We start from the raw sequence: 18739 nt of genomic DNA, 5'->3' as shown, positions 1-18739 counted from the left end.
GTGACATTTATAAAAAAAATATTTACGTTCATCCAGGGTAAACTAAAGCATTTAAAATTTCAGTGGTAAAGAGATAATCTTTTAACCACATCACATATTAACATTTAAAATTAAAACTTCACGGAATTTACGAAAGATTAGTAACTTTTAAACACATTTTCTCGAAATAACTTAAGTGCACTTACACCTCTTTGCTTCTGACCGCCTCAATTGTAAGATATAAAATGTTTGATCTTAATTTTATTATAAATTGCACGGTATGTAGGCCTAATCAATTCTGCATGAAGTCCCATGATACACTTTAGTTCTTCGTACAGCTATCGTAACCGCTTTTAATACCGTAGGCCTATTACTTTGCAATTTACGAAACTCAATGTTTAACCTAGGTCTAAAAGTAATAGAAATATTAAAATGCATTAATCGCTTATAATAAGATAATTGACCTAAGCATAGGGCTATTATTTAGGCCTACCCGTCAAGAAAACAATAGTAGGCCTGTTATGAAAGCAAATTCTTCAAGATGAAAAATATTTGTGGACATTTCTCCCAAAATACAAAAATGTCTTTACAACTGATGGTGAAAGCTGGCGGTAAACCTTTTATTACAGGAAGGAACTCATTTCTGTCATACGCTTTTGTCTGGCTTTTCTTTTCCGGCCTTTACAGAAAAGTAATTTTGCTATACAAAAAGAATCCTTTTCTTTTGCTTTATTTCCGTAACCATTGAGTTATGGTTACGATAATTTTCTAATTTAATTCGTGCAGATGTCTTTAAGTCTTAAAATTATCTGAAGGAGTGTTCAGTTCTGTATCCTATATAGGTATAGTTCTATAACCTAGGCCTATACGTAATAATTATTTACGATACAAGTGGGAAAAGAGCGTTATTAATATGCCCACATGTAAGTTGGACGAGTGCGTAACAGGAGATCCACACAAGTAGCCTATATTAATAATGTATTTTCAAAAGGCGTGTATTGTAGGCGTACAATATTTTATCTACGTCAGTTAAAAATTGTAAATAAGTAATCATCATTTTACGTTTTTCATTATTTTCATCAATAAAAAATTGAAAGTTTGAAAGAAAAAAGGAAAGTCGGAGATACGAGCTGTGGCCAAGAACAGGAAAATATGGAAGGAGTTTGCAGAGGACTCCCGACGCCTAATAGCACATAAAGGAACAAGAAAGTAGTAGAAGAAGAAAATTGAAACTAACACTCTAAATGCCAGTTGTAAAAATATCTAAATTTATTCATAGCGATGATAAACTACTAGGGCCCATTAGTTTTCGTAAATTTTGTGGCGTTTTTATGTCTGCGAATTTCTTAAAATGAGCGATTCTAGAAATCTCTCCTCGGATATTCCTACAATAAGATCATCGCAGCATTCAACTTCATCGGGAATGTACTCGTATTACAAACAAAATAAATTTATGTTATTAACATTTACAACAGATAGTTCATAATATGTTTTGTAGTTGAAGTTTCAATAAATGTTGTAGGCCTATATATTTGTTATTATTATTCAATATTTATGAGAAAATTGAACTAAAAATTATGCACATAAACCATTTTTAACAAAAAGTTAGCGGGCATTTATTAAAAAAAAGAATAAACAAGCGATTCACTAGAAATCGGCTCTAATTGTTAAAAGTTATGTCTCTTGTGTAAGATTACGCGATGAATGAAATAGGCCTAATATAGCCTAGGTAGCCTAAATGTTGCAAAATACGTTTGAGTAAAATAAATGTATTATTATTTGCATTAGGCCTATGCCACCTACTGGAAATTTTTTCAGACAGAAGAATAGAACTTAAACTTATTCACAATAACTACTTTCAAAATTAGCGCAATCCTAGTCAAGGAAATGCAGCAAAATAGATACCGTCATTTCCCATAACTATGGTTCTGGAACATAACTATGGTCCACGATACAACCATTCAAAGAACATTGTAGAAGTAACATAGATATTTCGCAGATAGCTGCAGTGACTTGACTTCAAATTACAGTACAGCAAAAATATAGATAAACGAGGTACTACGTTGTGGATACAAAATTTGAGTGATTGTATCGTGGACCATAGTTGTGTTCCAGGACCATAATTTTTATTATGGGTTATGACGGTAGGGTAATTCTGTTTTCTGTAAACACTAATAGACTAACTAATTATTATCTACGCCCGGTGAGATAAGAGTTTAAGATAAATACTATAGGCTAGCTGTGCACACACGGACGGCGTGCTGTGAACTGTGTAACGTCTAGGCTTTTACAGGACTTACACTAACAAAAAATTAAAGGATTTTGTGGAACGGAAATTCGACTTCGATTATCATGGAAATGCTTACGTCATATCCGATAAACTCAACAACGAGTCATTCCTATAAACAAGGTGAGTCCGAACTTGGAAGAGTTTAGCTGTTATAATCCGTGGGGGAGTTGAATAAGTTATTCATTTGTTCTTTGACATGGATGCGAAACAGACGCGTGCATAATAGGCCTACATTCCAACTATAGAATGTTAATACAAAGCTGGCATTACTCACAGACAGGTGAATAACAATAATAGCATTTACAGGATATTCTCTCCAATGAAATAATTTGATGGTAAGTGATAATTATTATTAACTTACTTGTAGTATGATTGTATGAAGAAGAGCTATATTGGGTAGTTTCGAATTTGTTAAATCAAACGGCCTCTTTTCCGTTTTCTTGAGGGACATTATGTACTGTAGACCTACATATATACTAACAAGGGAAGGGTTTCGTCTCGAACAGGAATTTTTGGTTAAAAATTTGTACAGACGCTTACCTCACAATGGTGATGAAGACCGTAAAAGCATTCATTTGTGTAACTCTCCGTTTGGTTGGTTTTGGTCAATACACTTCTTTAAAAATGTACATGAGGATTCTGTATAAAATGCATGAAACAGCATGGAGCAGAGCAATAAGCACAACACGCAGAAGCAACACCTGAACAATCTTCTGAACCACACTCTAGTGCTGAAAAATCAAATGCCACCTGAATTACATTTTTCAAGTCCGAGACTTGTTCAGGATTCACGTAACCAACTTACTGTCAGGAATACTGAAGCATTGGGGCGATATACTGGAGCAGACAACTGGTTATGAATAACAGAGTGCATTTTCATTATAAACACTCGATTTCTCAAGTTAAGTTCTGGATTCTCAGCAAGAGTCCTTATGTAATCTATTATCCTCCGAGCATATATTTTGTATTGTCTAAGGGAATAAATATCCAGAGTCTGGATATATTTAGTTTTTTTTTAGGTGGAATAACCATATATTCTATGTCCTAGCCTTGGAATGATCATTTATTAAGGTTCTGTCCTTGTGCCCATTCACTTTTGTTAGCTGCTATATTTTCAGACAGAACGTTGGAGAAAAATGTTCTTAAATGGGCCTTAGAAATTTTACCACTCGCACTAGCTTCTAGGCTAGGCTAGGCTAGGATAAGTGAGGCTTACGGATAAGGTGTTCCACTCCCTTAACTTGTGCAGTGCTCTCCCCACCCCTCAACTTGTACAGTGCTCTAACAGACAAACCACACATTACACAAACGAATGCTTTTGGGAGCTTTATAGAGATGTAAAGATGGGCCTGTATACAAATTTTGGATACGAAATTCCTGTTCGAGCCGAAACCCTTCCCTTGTAAGTCATATTAAAATTCGTTCAAATTTACTCAGCTTGTAAGTTGACCTAAAATGATGAAAACCATATTATTGAAACACCGTAGAATTTCATAAATCCTAGCTTCTACTGGCAACCGCGAGAATCCTTCCGTAATGAGCCATAAATCGTATACCTAAGCGCTTACCTTCAAATGAAATAAATCAATCATCATCAGCTCTCACGTTCTGGATTGTTAGGCTTCCTGTGGAGTCTGCCTCGAGCTATTGAGTAATCAGTGGCTCTTAATTTTGACGTGGGTGAAGACAGTTGATATATTTCCCAAGATTCAAGTTTTTTTTTTTCACATACCATAAATTTAAGAATTAGGAATCACGGCTGCATTTCTTTTCCGAAGGAAGCAACGCAGTGTATTTATATTGTTCTCAAGAATTTATCATCTTTTGACGGTTTCGAAACCTCTGGCCTCGAATTCAGTGACGTGGATGGCGAATACTTGATCAATGGATTATAATAGCCTAAGAGATAATTACTTAAATTACAATGACTATTTCGTTTATATAACGTCATTCCATTTTCGACCAATGAAGTGTAATGAAATTTAGAATTCCAACCAATCACAATCATACATCGTGATAATTTTTGCAGCTCCATTTATCACTATCAATTTATCGCATGGTCGTTCTTTTGTTTAGTCAATGTCGCCAACTGTTGCCCCGTAAATCGATGAGCATGAATCCATTGTACTAAATAAAGTGCGAAACTCTACTTCCACATCTACATCATCATCTTCTAATTCCATGTCCATTGTATTTAAAGAAAATGACACTCTTTCATAACAGTTGTTCATTTAATTAATGTAGCTATTAATCAGGTTATTTGTAATTATATTATAAACATTTAATGTTTAAATTAAATGATTATTTCAGCAGATAATGAAAATGCATTTGTTATAACAACAAGAGAAAAGCGCAGTACATGTAATTAACATTGTTAAACCTATATTTCGCTTTTCTCAATTGGTATTACTGAATAACATCCAATTTCTTTATTGAAGTAATCGATATTGTTCTATTTCAACTTCAGAATGTCTGAATAGGTTAAGTAGGCCTATTCATAAGAGTACAATTATTAACATTTTATGAGCGAATTTGAGAGATAGAGTATATTATTTACATTTTTATTTTATTCACGAAATAGTTCTAATAAATGTCACTCGAGGGAAGCGAGTGAATTTATCACCAAATCTCAGACCTTTTGTGACATTACTATAGAAAACTTACTGGTCTATATAGCCAGAATGACAAAAGAAATGAAAGAATGGCTCTTTGTGATATAGGTACCCTCAATAATAATTAAATTAATATCATCCTGATATCATTATAAACTATGCATATATCCGAGTTTTAATGTACCCTGCTTTAAATTCTGGGTGAAAAAATAATAATGCTGATACTGATCAGGAAGAGAAAAAGAAATTGGTTGGGACACTGGCTGAGAAGAAATTTACTACTGAAGGATGCACTGGAAGGAATGGTGAACGGGAGAAAAGTTTGGGGCAAAACGAGATATCAGATGGAGACTAAGAGGAAGGCAGAAAATAGAAACTATTTGAGAATGCTGGGTCTGTAGTGAAAGACCTGCCACTGGGCAGAGCACTATGAGTCTATTAATAAATAATAATAATAATAATAATAATAATAATAATTTTCCCAACGCCTTAGAGAGCGAAAGAGCTGACTACAGGTCTTACCAACTTGGTTTTATTCTTGGATGGGACGTAGCTCTGTCCCACAAACACAATTACACACAAAGAAAATATAGAAAATAGAGAAGTGTTTAGGGAGACAATTGAGGAAGTGATGGATCTGTCTGAAGAGAAATCAAGAACAACAGGAGCATTCTCGCAGAAAGAACGAACTGGAACTAGTCAGAGAATGAAGGAATAGGCCAATTGACGTAGGCATAGCCATTTTAAATTAAGATGGCTATGGCGTAGAAGAAAAGAACCTAAGAAAGTAGAAGAAGTTGTGTGATCGCAGCTGATAGATGGCTGAAATGAATTAAAAAAAATTGTCTATTAAAAATTTAAATATCCGAATATCTTGCGTTAAATAAAAAATATAAATCAATTATTTTCTTTTTAAACTGATATTGTCTATGAAGTTTCCTCTTCTCTCTTCCCTAATAAAAGCAATATAATTATTTTGTTTTCGTAATATAGAACAGAAAAAGATAATGAAGAAGAATTTATTTGTCTGCTTTTCGTCCATTGTTGGGCTCAATTAGAATAACTATTCCGCTATGAGTCGTCATAATCTCGTCAGGTCTCTGTGTCTTTATACTCATACAGAACTATGAGTAGTCTAGAACCCAACAACATTGCCATATACCAGTCATGGACAAACGGCGAGGAACATTTATGCGGCGGACAACAGTTTCCACTTCACGCAAACACAGGAGATGATTAAGTTACATGTATGAACAGTTACTTTATCAAAGAGCACATCATTGCCAATACGCGTCAACTCAAAGGCACAAATATATTCATAGAAAATGACTTTGCAAAAGAAATTAGAGAGAAAAGAAAGAAACTAATTCCAATATTAAAAGAAGCTCGAGATAAAGGATTGAGGGCAACTTTAGTAAAAGATAAAATGAAGATAAACGGAAACATAGTTAACGTAGAGGCCTTAAATAATCAATTCACTGAGGATTTATTAAGTTGCTGCAACAACAGAAATAACGAAATAGAGACTTGTGGAAATAGAGCATCATCGACACCACACGTAAACAGAAGTGCATCACGAAACAGGAAGTCTAGAAGCGTAGAGAGGACTGATAAGAAAAGTAACTCATCAAGCGGGCAGAAGGAATCAGAAATAACAAATAGAAGAATTGATGAGCTTACGGCAGTGAATGATATTAGAGCATACCTAAATAAACTAGACAGCACTGTTTTCACAGATCCCTTTAGAAGAAAGAAGAGTGAAGAAGGAAAACCTTGTATGGAAGAAGAAGCTGGAACCAGTGAAGATGCTGTTTGGGGAGCTGGGGCACAGACTGAGAGAACGACCAGTGAGGGTAGTCCGAGGCGAGCAAGTGAAAATACATCAAGGAGAAGCGATTGTGGATCAACCGGCAAAGTCAGCGCAAGTGAAGACCAATTAATAAGAATGCCACATGCCGTTGGTAGTCCGGGGTGCGCGAGAGGAAGTGCTACAATTTGGAGGAGCTGTGCGATACCGACCGATGAAGTAGAAGCAGGTGACGAACAGTTAATAAGAGGTAAAATGACAAATAGAAACTCTAACAGAAATAAAGTAGATTCAATCAAAACTATAGATACTGAACGAAACTACCTACTAAGAGATAGGCATCAGCAAAGATTAAATTTTCCTAAAATCAGAAAAACTTATTATTAATTAAATAAGGTAAGAAGACAGGTTTTGAAAATAAGATAGAATTACGTCAAGGTTAAAAAAAAATTGAAAATAGAGAACTAAGGTAGTTATTAAGGTATTCCGATAGTTATATTAATTAGTAAAAGTTCAGAAGAAAATTTGAATTTATAAATTGGTTAACTAATATATTTTAATTTAAATAAGAATGCAATTATAATAAATTTATTAGATCATAATAGAAATCATAATAGAAATGAATCGATAATGAGTACATGCGACATAATGATGAAACTAAATTGAGGTTGATTATGTAAGCAATTTGTCAAGCTTGTTTTTAAGCAGGCATGCGGTAGTCTTCGTAGAAGTTACGCAAACGTTTCTGCTGACATGAAAATATTGTAAGAAAGAAAGATTAACCTACATATGGAATGTACCGATTCAGCTATTTCAGGTTCATGACTTACAGTATGTCGACATCTGATCATCTAATTGGAATAATAAATTATTATGTAAAATAAGACCTAAATATTACAATTAGATTTTTGAAAAGGAGCAAATAATTAAGGTTTAAAGTCTTAAGGATTATCACGATTGGTTTAAACATGCACTAAAACAAGACGTAAGTGCAAGTTTGAACCAATAAATTATTGAGATTTGCGATAGATTAATTAGTTTAGGAAATTGTATATTTATTATGTAGAACTACATTTGTATTTAGATCTTTTGTTAAATTATTAAGTTTTGTACTTTTGTGAACAATATCAATAAAGCTATCACTATCACTAAGTTACATGTATTGTTTGCAAAAAAAAATATTTATAGAAGTATAAATAGAAATACATGTTCTGGCGCAACCGAAAGGGCCAAACTTGCTCTCAGGGAGCACTTCTCATACATTTAACAAAGATAGACATGAAACAGCGAGGGCTTAAATTCACTTACAAATAACACAGTTTTAAAATATACAATTTGACTTGAATGGAATGGAATGCAATGGAATTTACGGGAGGGGAGCGCTATGGCCCAGCACTGCGACCTGTTACGATCTATTGCGCTAACCCTCAGTCGCCGACAATGTGCGCCTGGGTCAGGAGAGTCCATTAAGTTACGCCGAGGGGTGTTCAGGTTAGTCAGTCGCTTGCATTCAGAGCGCTCGGATGTAACGCATGCGGTAGAGCGTTGTGTTTCCAGTACAGTTAAGCTGTACTGCATTTCTTTACTGACGGCTCGCTCCTATCTCTACTCCGTAACTCTCCCCACTACTCCTATTACTTCCCCTCTATCGCGTCGCTGAGCTGTCATTATTAAATAGTCGGTCTGTACCTAAGTTTCGTGCAGGCAAACTCACTCGTCCCTCCATGCATCGCTAGCCGGCGATCGGGGAATGCTATGGAATGATGACGAAATGGAGAAATGGTGACGGAATGATGTAGGTGCCTAATATGGGGAAAAAGGGAAAACCCCGAGGAAAACCCCGAGAAAAACCCCAACTGCGACCTTGTCCGCCACAAGTGTCACTATGGATTTTTCAACGAAAAAATCCTTACACAAATACATGAATACACATTAAACAAATATATAGGCTATTCTTTTAAAATAATATTTCTAATGATACAGGCCTATATATATTTTTTAATTTACTGAGAGTGGCATTTTGTAAACTTGGATATTTTTTTAAATTATTTTGTTATATAACCTTGGACAAAAGTATGTAGGCCTGCCGTGGTTAAGAGCAGTGCCTGTGAAACACTTCGGTTTCTCCTGTCGTATTGAGTTGGATCTTTTAATTCTGTATTTGACTTTATTACGTTTTTCGTGTGTAAAGTTTCATAAAGAATACAAATTTTCAATTTTAAGAACATTGTATTAGCCTAAGCAAACAAACCTTGCGATAGGTAATAAAGAGGTTTATTAAGACATATTTATTATTCTTTTTTGAACTGGTATTGGTGGAGTGAGAGTAGGATTACAAGTAGGTAGCTACTTCCCCATGCTAATAGTTCATACTGGATAATAATAATAATAATAATAATAATAATAATAATAATAATAATAATCCGTGGCGCTACAGTCTTTTAAGGGCCCAGACCGACCAGCCGGCTGCTGGCCTCACGCCCACATGCTGAAGCAGAGGTAGACGATCATCCGACAACATTGGAGTTATTGTGTGGTTAGCACGATGATCCTCTTAGCCATTATAGCTGGCTTTCGTAACCGGATTTCGCTAGGTACCTATCTTAGCTTCCCAAGTGCATCACGATGTTGGTGGGCACCAGTCCCATACACTCGCCAAAATTTCATGAGAAAATTTCTCCCCCCATGAGACCTCGAGCCAGAGCGCATTTCGTAACGCGAGTCCTAAGCAGGATGCTTTAGACCACGACGCAACGGCGCGGGACATTCTGAAGAATAGATTCAAATAAAGCTAAATAAATTGTACGTAAAATATAAATTGATAAATTTGACTGAAGTGTAACAAAAAATAAGTAATTTTACATAGTCTCTCACATAAGTAGGCCTATGTATGTTTATTCCATCGTAAATGTTGATCGATTGTAATGTCTGAATACTTAACTTCTGAGGATTAAATTAAAATAGGACATTTACAACTTTCAAAAGAACAGTCAGAATGTGTACTTTGACGTTAAGGGAAGATTGAAGAGATTTAAGATCAATGGACGTAACTGGAAAGGAATCAACAGTTATTTTCCATGTATTTATATATTTAAGAACAGAGCTTTTGAATAAAATCACACTTCAATTGTCCTTAGTTTATTATTTGCATTAATATAGGCTAATTTGTTTTTCCAAGAATTTCCGCTAAAAATAATTATTACAGTATTATTCGCATAGGAATAAATATCCACATTATATTTTTTGTAAATCACTTTAGTATCAAATCATTTAAACTACATAAATCAGGAATAAAATGGGCCCAAGAACAGTGCACTGAGAGATCCCTATTCTTAGACTATGTTATGAGTAAATTAAATTTATAAATTTTAGTTACATGGTTTCTATTATGTAGATAAGATTTAAATAGACTATATTTAAAACATGAACATTAATGCCTAACATATTTAATTGATCTAATGAAATATATCATGGTTAACTGTGTTAAAGACTTTTCCAAATTCCAAAATTATATCCAGGCATTTATTTCCTTAGTCTAACTCACATGATTTTATTTGTAATGCTTAAAATATCGTCTTCTGTGCCAAGTTTATTTCGAAAACCGAATTTATTTGAAGAAAGTAGGCCTATGTTGTATTTGTCCAAATGATTTAATTGACGACTCTTTATACATTTTTCTAAGAAATAATGAAAGGGAACTGTGGAGCGTGTTGCTGGAACGACGAAGGAAAAACGGAAGAACCCCGAAAAAAACGCTCACAATCTTAGCTTTGTCCACCACAACCACAACTCCGCCATCGCCGAGATTTGAACTCGTAAGCTAGCGCTTTGCCAACTGAGCTATTTGTGCTCTAAAATAGATGTTAAAATGGAACCAAATTAAAGTGTTATAAAACTATGATATATCTTGCGCACTACAAGGACGATTGCAGAAAGAGATGTGAATAGATAACAGACGGCCAAAATGAGATTTTAAAGGTTTAGGGTCTATGCTAGAATTAAATTTACAAGAAACGACAGGATACGAAATGGAGATTTATGAAGTCGAATTTAAAATATATATCTTAAATGGTCAAATAGGTAGTTGCAGAAAGCAATGGTTACACGAAGTGTAATGAATAAGGAAAACAACTTCCGAAACAGGTTCTTAATTATAGAGTAAACGAAAAAAGGAAACATAGGATTGCCGAAGAAATTCTTTGAACAATTTGGATCCGTAATGATTCCAGAGTTAAATATAAAAAAATATGTTACAGTATAACCTATAAATAGAGAGAAAATATAACTTTGAGTAGATCCCTATAATTTTTTTAAACTTATAATTCCATGTTAAGTACTTCAATAAATTGTATAATGAGAAAGCATGTGCAATTATATTGCGTTGTTTTATTCTGTATTTCGGGGAACTGTTCTCTATACACTGTGGCCAACCGATTATTGTATCTGCCCCCATACTCTGTCTTGTTTGCTGCTCTGTCTGCCAAAGGCCTCTGCGGTCTCAAAAGACGTCAGACATTGGTATCTGCAATCTCAGTCTAGACGCTGGCCATCAGAAACATTTACCCGTAAACCAAGAACACAGTGGAACAAGAGATAACTGGGTGGCAATTTTGCTTGAAACTCCTTTAATCAGGAACAGGGTTCAATATTACTGTAGAGCAGACTTGTTTACTTTCATAATCCCTAAGGGTGCTATTCATAGACATTTCGCTAGCCCGGGCTACGAGCGTGCTAAACAGGATTCATATCATATCATATTGCTGACACTGGTTTATGAATACGAAAAACGTTAGTTCGTTGATCATCCACCGGAAGCCCGCGCTAAGAATGTCTATGAATAGGGCCCTAAGGTTTTAGTGCAAAATAAGGTTTAAATTAAAAAAAAACAGTGATTTTAATGTACAGTACGTAGGCCTATATTTTTAGGTTTCAGGAAGTTACATGTCAGCACTTTTATCTCAAATAAATATTTATACAATATTTACAAACAATCAATACTATAAACAAAAAAATTAGCACTCTAAAAGGACTGATGTAACTTCATGATAGTACAAGGGTATTTTCGTGATAGTCCTTAAATTCAAAATATATAGGTATATTCAGTTTAATTTTACATTCCTGTCACATTCATATCCACAACCCAAACAATTAATGTTCTTTCGGTATTTTGAGAAGCCTTGACATGTCTCATGAAACCACTGATCATAACTGACGCACTGCATCCATCTTTCGCCATGCTTGCCATCCTCGAAATTTCCTGAGCAAGATCGTAACAAATCATTAGCCTTATCATTCGGCTTTTCTTTAAGCACAAACTCTACGTTTGGCTCTTAAGATGATGCTGTTTCATTGTCTACCTCTTCAGCTCACTTGAGAGAATGGAAATATCATTCTTTCTCTGCGCAGTTTTAATTTAAGACACAATCAATTGTCTCTTTCATATCATTTGTATTGTATTTCTTTCCACATTTGATTATCTGCCATCTGCAACATTCCCCATATATAATATTATCATAGATGCTATGAATACACAAACAAATATTTTACGTTTCATACATTTGATATTTCTTCCACTACAGAGTGTTGTTATAGCATAGAAAAAATGTAAAGAAAAAAATGGTCATGTGGAATGAGTAAAACGCTAAGAAAATAATCTCCCGAGATAAGCCTCTGTTACATTATAAGTCCATTGACAGGCATATATTTTTCACCTAGAAGTATACAATTCAGTACTTAGACCTACTATTGAAAACAATTTTGACCACAAAATACACAAAAAAATCTTCTTTTAATAAAGGAAATCGCCACTCACAAATTCAAAGCTATGGATCTCACAACGCTTCAAATAATTTCCAAAAAAATCCGCTCACGATAACGCAAGAGCGCAATGAATAAGATCTATACATCTTCTGCCATATAGGCTTCTCGTATACTATAGCCTACCATCAACGCTACATTTGTTGCAGGTATAATTTCGTACCGGTAGTAAATTTAAATAGAAATATCACGAAATTAGTCATGTCACGAAATGTGCAGTACATAGGATCTATTCTACACAAGAACTCCGTCTTTATTTTTCTTATCAGGAAAGCTATACCGAGGGTTTTATCCCTCCTTAAATAGTTGTGACTCTCAGCTGGATTTGAACAGGCGAACTTCGGACCTAAGGACCTAGAAAACCAACCATCGGTCGGTAAAGGGATGCTGAGGGCACAAAAAATGTAAAATTATTTTGCTATGTTACCATATTTTCAAAGGATGTATAATTGCAGGTAAAAATCACCAAGATTAAGACAAATCATAGAACTTTATGCTCAGTAGCTATTCGGCTGCGGTGTTGAAGTCCACCATGGTGTGGGGTAACACCCACTACTTTCCTTAAAGCCTAATTGAGTTCCATAGGCAATTCAAAATCGCGGAGGCGGGGAGGGAGGAGTGGAGAGCGATCGAGTAGTTAACCGTACATTCTTTCATGTATTATTGCTTCGAAAATCGCTATTTTGTTCGAGTATTTGTGAAGGTGCCCTTGGATTTATTTTATTATTGTATTAGATTAGGTTTATTAATCCGTAGAAATAAATCTGCCAGGAGAATGAGTTTCCCGAAGACTAAACCTAGCTAATTTGCTTTCTCATACTCGAAAACGGTATATTCATCCCATTCTTATCTGATAGGCATTAGATACCAGTTGAAATTGAAAAGAGATAGACTATTGAATAAAAAATTGCAAATGAATAGGCCTATAAAAAGTATTCCAGGATGCTTCTACGTATGAAAATCTGTCGGTGTATTCGGGCGATAGTGCGCAGTAGATATTGCGCTCGTACGTAGGTTTGAATCCCGCTTGGGTTGATTACCTAGTTTTTCCGACGTTTACCCCAACTGTAAACCAAATATCATATAATTCCATGGCGAACCCTCGGACTAACCTCGCAAAATACCGTATAGCTATCACTAATATTTCATCGATACTAAATAATCTAGTAGTTGATAGTGTACAGCTTCGTTAAATAACCGATTAAAAAATTTTACGTACCGGTATGAATAGTTCCTATAGGAGAGGCTATACTGCTGTTGGAGACCTCCTGTTTGGTACCAACGACTATTGAAATAAGCCTCTGACAAATGAAATACTTCTTTCTCATTCTGAACCTCTCACCTCACAATCTTGACAAACAACTGCAATACATCAACGCTTCACTGCCTATTAAGCTGATGTTCTTACAAGAGCTCTGTGTCACCAGTTCTTCAGTACAGCCGTGTCAACACTGCTTTATAAATTGTAACTCCAAAGACAAATATATGACAGACTTCTTTCAGAGCTTTCCTTTGTGTCTATTATAACTAAGAGTAATGTTTCTAGTCATTTAGGTCAAGGTTTCATAAACGTATCTGTGTTGCTGTCATTGGTGTGTCATCTACATCATCCCCCCTCTCCAATTACACAAAAGAGATTCATAGGATCCTGGTAGGCCTAATTGCTTGAAACGTCTAGTCCTCGGATGGGTGTTATTGTGATATTTCGATTTCGATTTTTAAGGAATTGTTTCTTGGATTGTGAATATGAATGAGAATGAAAATTGTAATGCAATTTATGTGTAGTATTATTAATTATTATTTTCTCTTTACTTCTTTATTGAATATACAGAGTGGAAGTAATATAACTGCGTAGATTGAAGGGACAATATACAGTAATACATTAAAATAAATAAAAACAAAATCTATTATGTTTTGTAATTAAGTGCATAGTTAATTACAAAATTAGGTTGAAAGCTTGCATAGTTTGGCAATAGTGTGTCACCAGTTCATGTACAAAAGCACACAGCACTTGGGCTGAACAGCAGAGTTCCGTCCTTTTGTCGCTCCAGTAGAGTTGCCAAACTTCGTAATGGCAGGAAATAACGCTACGTGTTAATATTTTTACTTAATTTGCAAGAAAACCGTCCATTTTATTTAGAAATTGCAAAGGGATGAATCATGCCTTAACAGTTTCTCTAATGATGAGAGTAAAATCCAGAATTGTACGGATACCCTACTTATTGACTAAAACAGCGTTAACATTTAGGCCTAGTGCAAAATTATTTTTGTTTGAAAATAGTAGGCCTATTCATTTGGGACTAATATGGTAGGCCTATTCGAAATTTTTCTTGTACGCTGTCAGAGGAATAAGCTATTAAAATCTGCAGAGTTGTACTACTTCCACCCTATATACCATAATGAAATTATCTATCGTTTTCGTACAATATTCTCGTCACGAGACATAATCATATACTTTGTCTTTTCGGGATTTACTTCCAAACCTATCGCTTTACTTGCTTCCAGTAAAATTCCCCTGTTTTCCCTAATCGTTTGTGGATGTTCTCCTAACACATTCACGTCATCCGCAGACAAGCAGCTGATGTAACCCGTTCAACCATACCTTCTCTGTTATCCTGGACTTTCCTAGTGGCATACTCTAAAGCAAAGTTAAAAAGTAAAGGTGATAGTGCATCTCCTTGCTCTAGCCCACAGTGAATTGGAAACGCATCTGATAGAAACTGACCTATACGAACTCTGCTGTACGTTTCACAGGGACAAATTTTAATTAATCGAGCTAGTTTCTTGGGAATACCAAATTCAATAAGAATATCATATAAAACATCTCCCTTAACGGAGTCATATGCCTTTTTGAAATCGATGAATAACTGATGCACTGTACCCTTATACTCCCATTTTTTCTCCATTATCTGTAGAATACAAAATATCTGGTCAATAGTTGATCTATTACGCCTAAAACTACACTGATGATCCCCAATAATTTCATCTACATATGGAGTTAATATAATATAAAAATTGGAAATTTATCTTTTGAAGAGGTGGAGAAGTTCAAATATCTTAGAGCAACAGTAACAAATATAAATGATACTCGGGAGGAAATTAAACACAGAATAAATATGGGAAATGCCTGTTATTATTCGGTTGAAAAGCTTTTATCATCCAGTCTGCTGTCAAAAAATCTGAAAGTTAGAATTTATAAAACAGTTATATTACCGATTGTTCTGTTTGGTTGTGAAACTTGGACTCTCACTTTGAGAGAGGAACATAGGTTAAGGGTGTTTGAGAATAAGGTGCTTAGGAAAATATTTGGGGCTAAGAGGGATGAAGTTACAGGAAAATGGAGAAAGTTACACAACACAGAACTGCACGCATTGTATTCTTCACCTGACAAAATTAGGAACATTAAATCCAGACGTTTGAGTTGGGCAGGGCATGTAGCACGTATGAGCGAATCCAGAAATGCATATAGAGTGTTAGTTGGGAGGCCGAGACGTAGATGGGAAGATAATATTAAAATGGATTTGAGGGAGGTGGGATGTGATGATAGAGAATGGATTAATCTTGCTCAGGATAGAGCCCAATGGCGGGCTTATGTGAGGGCGGCAATGAACCTCCGGGTTCCTTAAAAGCCAGTAAGTAAGTATTATCTATCGTTTTTCATCTGAATGAGCCGTTGCTATGTAATTAATGTCAGGAAAATGTGATGTAACTCACTGTCGTTGCTAAGCAACTAACGTCAGAATAGTGTGGCTAACTCATTGTTTTTGCTATCATGTCCTGTTTTGCTTCAAGTAATACCCAAAATTCTGTTGATTGTTGTTCTTTGGTCCAGGACACAAATTCAAGAAATAACTTATTTTCATTATATTCAAATATATTGCCATGGACTTTGCCAACACCTTCGGTTTTCTATTTGGTCCAGGGCGCATGCATTTTTTGTTACGAATCAGTCGACAATTTGCGGCACAAATTAAATTAATAACTTAACTTCATTGCATTAAAATATAGAGTGAATCAAAAGTCTGGAACCATATAAATATCTTCCATATGCTTGATAATCGATTACTATAGTTGTTACCAATATTTGTAAGACCAAATGCTCTACCAGTGATACATTCGATTCTAGCCCTCAACTATCTCAAAAAGTCGCCATTTTGAATGCAACTTTGAAATTTTAAATAGAAAGGATGTCATGTAGGTACTCAAAATCATGTGAAATTTTCTGAGAAAAACAAAGATGCAATCTGTTTTGAGATATATCTAATCGTTTTCAAGTTATTTAAAGATAATTGTAATAACGACACAAACATTAGTTACTGCATCTACAGATATTTTTTAACATGGTACGGTACTAAGGAGGCTTTGCAAAAGGTGTTTTTTATGCAATTCTGGTAATTAACTTTTCTTGCTTTACTGTTTGGTTAACTTGTGACAGTTTCAATGCATTGTTGTGATTATTTGAAGCTTTCCTATAACAAATTTCTTGATTTTCGTGATGACATTACGAAAGAGGAAAGAATTGATATCATTCTTCATTCTGGTAGGTTAAGCCACTGAAATGTTGCAACAGACTGAACAGTTCCCTGGACATTGGATTGGTCGATGTGGACCAGTAGAATGGCCGGCCAGGTCTCCAGATTTAACACCCCTTGATTTTTTTTCTTTTGGGGTTACATAAAAAGCTTGGTAGGATGAAGAGAAAATTGAGAATGTGGAACTTTTAAAGAACGGTATCATTGAAGTCTGCTAAAGTCACTCCGGAAATGCTAGAAAATGTTCTATCCACATTCTCAATTTTCTGACAACAATCAGTAACTTAGGAATTAAACATCTTATCTTAAGCCTTCTCATGGATATAATTATTATTATAATCAAGATGCATGAAAAGCAACTCGAATTTTAGGGCAAGTACTTCTGGACTCTAGAACATATCGTTTTTCTGGAAATAATTCCTATGCGACATATTTATCGATTTTCAGATTTTTGCTCTATTAAATAACTTAAATAGTGATACAGCAACTAATAAAATCTCCTATATGTAATTATATTTCTTTCTTTCGAAAATGTAAGAATTCCCATACACTACTGCCATAGAAGAAAAAAATGTGTTTTTTCTTCCTACTGAACAATTTCATATTTTGCACATAGGAGTTATTGCAGGAACAACGGTGATATATTATTACCTTTAAAGCAGCGGCAGCTGGAGTTGCTATTAATACTGCTGCTGCTGTTGTTGTTGTAGATACCTTTTAAATGTATATTTTCCTGGTCATTAGTCATCATCTTCAGAAGATTACTTCCATTGTAGACAATCAGATGAAAATCCACAGTTGCCATCTATGAGTAACACTCAATCTAACAAGAAGTTTACTTTTCATAGTTTGAACCTGGAAGTCTGATTGTCTCATTTATCCACAGGGTTTTTATTATTGAAAATATTTGCTCAACTGCAGCATTACGAACATCCCGAGACAATCATAATCAAATTTAACAATTTTCAACAAATTTGGAGCAGTGACTTTGCGAAGTGATCTTGCCAGTCAGTCGATATATGCTTCAACTCTTCTAATAACAATACCTTTATCAATGTCAGGCAGTAATGAAGATACAAATGTTTGGATAGAGACTCACTCTACAATAAAGGTCTGCATGTTAAAATTTAATTCGAATGCAGCAGTTAGTTTTACAATGGGCAAAGTGTGCAAAAATATTTACAGAAAATTTGAGAGAAAAAATGTGTACTAAAGTAAGTTTTTTGAGAATAGGAAAAAAAAGAGGACATAGGTGCTTCGTTTTCATAATAAATACGTCACCATTAAAGCAGCTTTTGATTTAACACTGATGTGGGGTACCATGAAGGAAGACATTTACGACACACCAGTTAAGGATGAAGAAATCTTAGTACATGGTTCAGCACATTATGGCTGTGGCAGAAATGAACCAAATCATTCTTGGCATTTTTCAGAGAATGCATTCATTCATCTTTGTTGTGCCACTATGCTCTTTGCCATAATGTCAATTGAGATAATTTTGAACATTTTTAATACTTTTCTGCACTTTTAACACATGCTTTTGCTAAAACAAGTGAGTTTTCTTTCCAGCTAACTAGCTACAACCTAGCTTTAAAGATGAAGAATGCCAATGCATGTAACATTATAGCAGCAATGAAACATCTGCGACCTCTTGTTCATATCCTCAAAATACTTAATATGGCATTACCCTTTCTACTTCCAA

This window comes from Periplaneta americana, chromosome 13 (assembly GCF_040183065.1).
Source record: "Periplaneta americana isolate PAMFEO1 chromosome 13, P.americana_PAMFEO1_priV1, whole genome shotgun sequence".
Taxonomy (NCBI): domain Eukaryota; kingdom Metazoa; phylum Arthropoda; class Insecta; order Blattodea; family Blattidae; genus Periplaneta; species Periplaneta americana.
The sequence above is the reverse complement of the archived record's forward strand: the minus strand, read 5'-3'. Positions refer to the sequence as shown.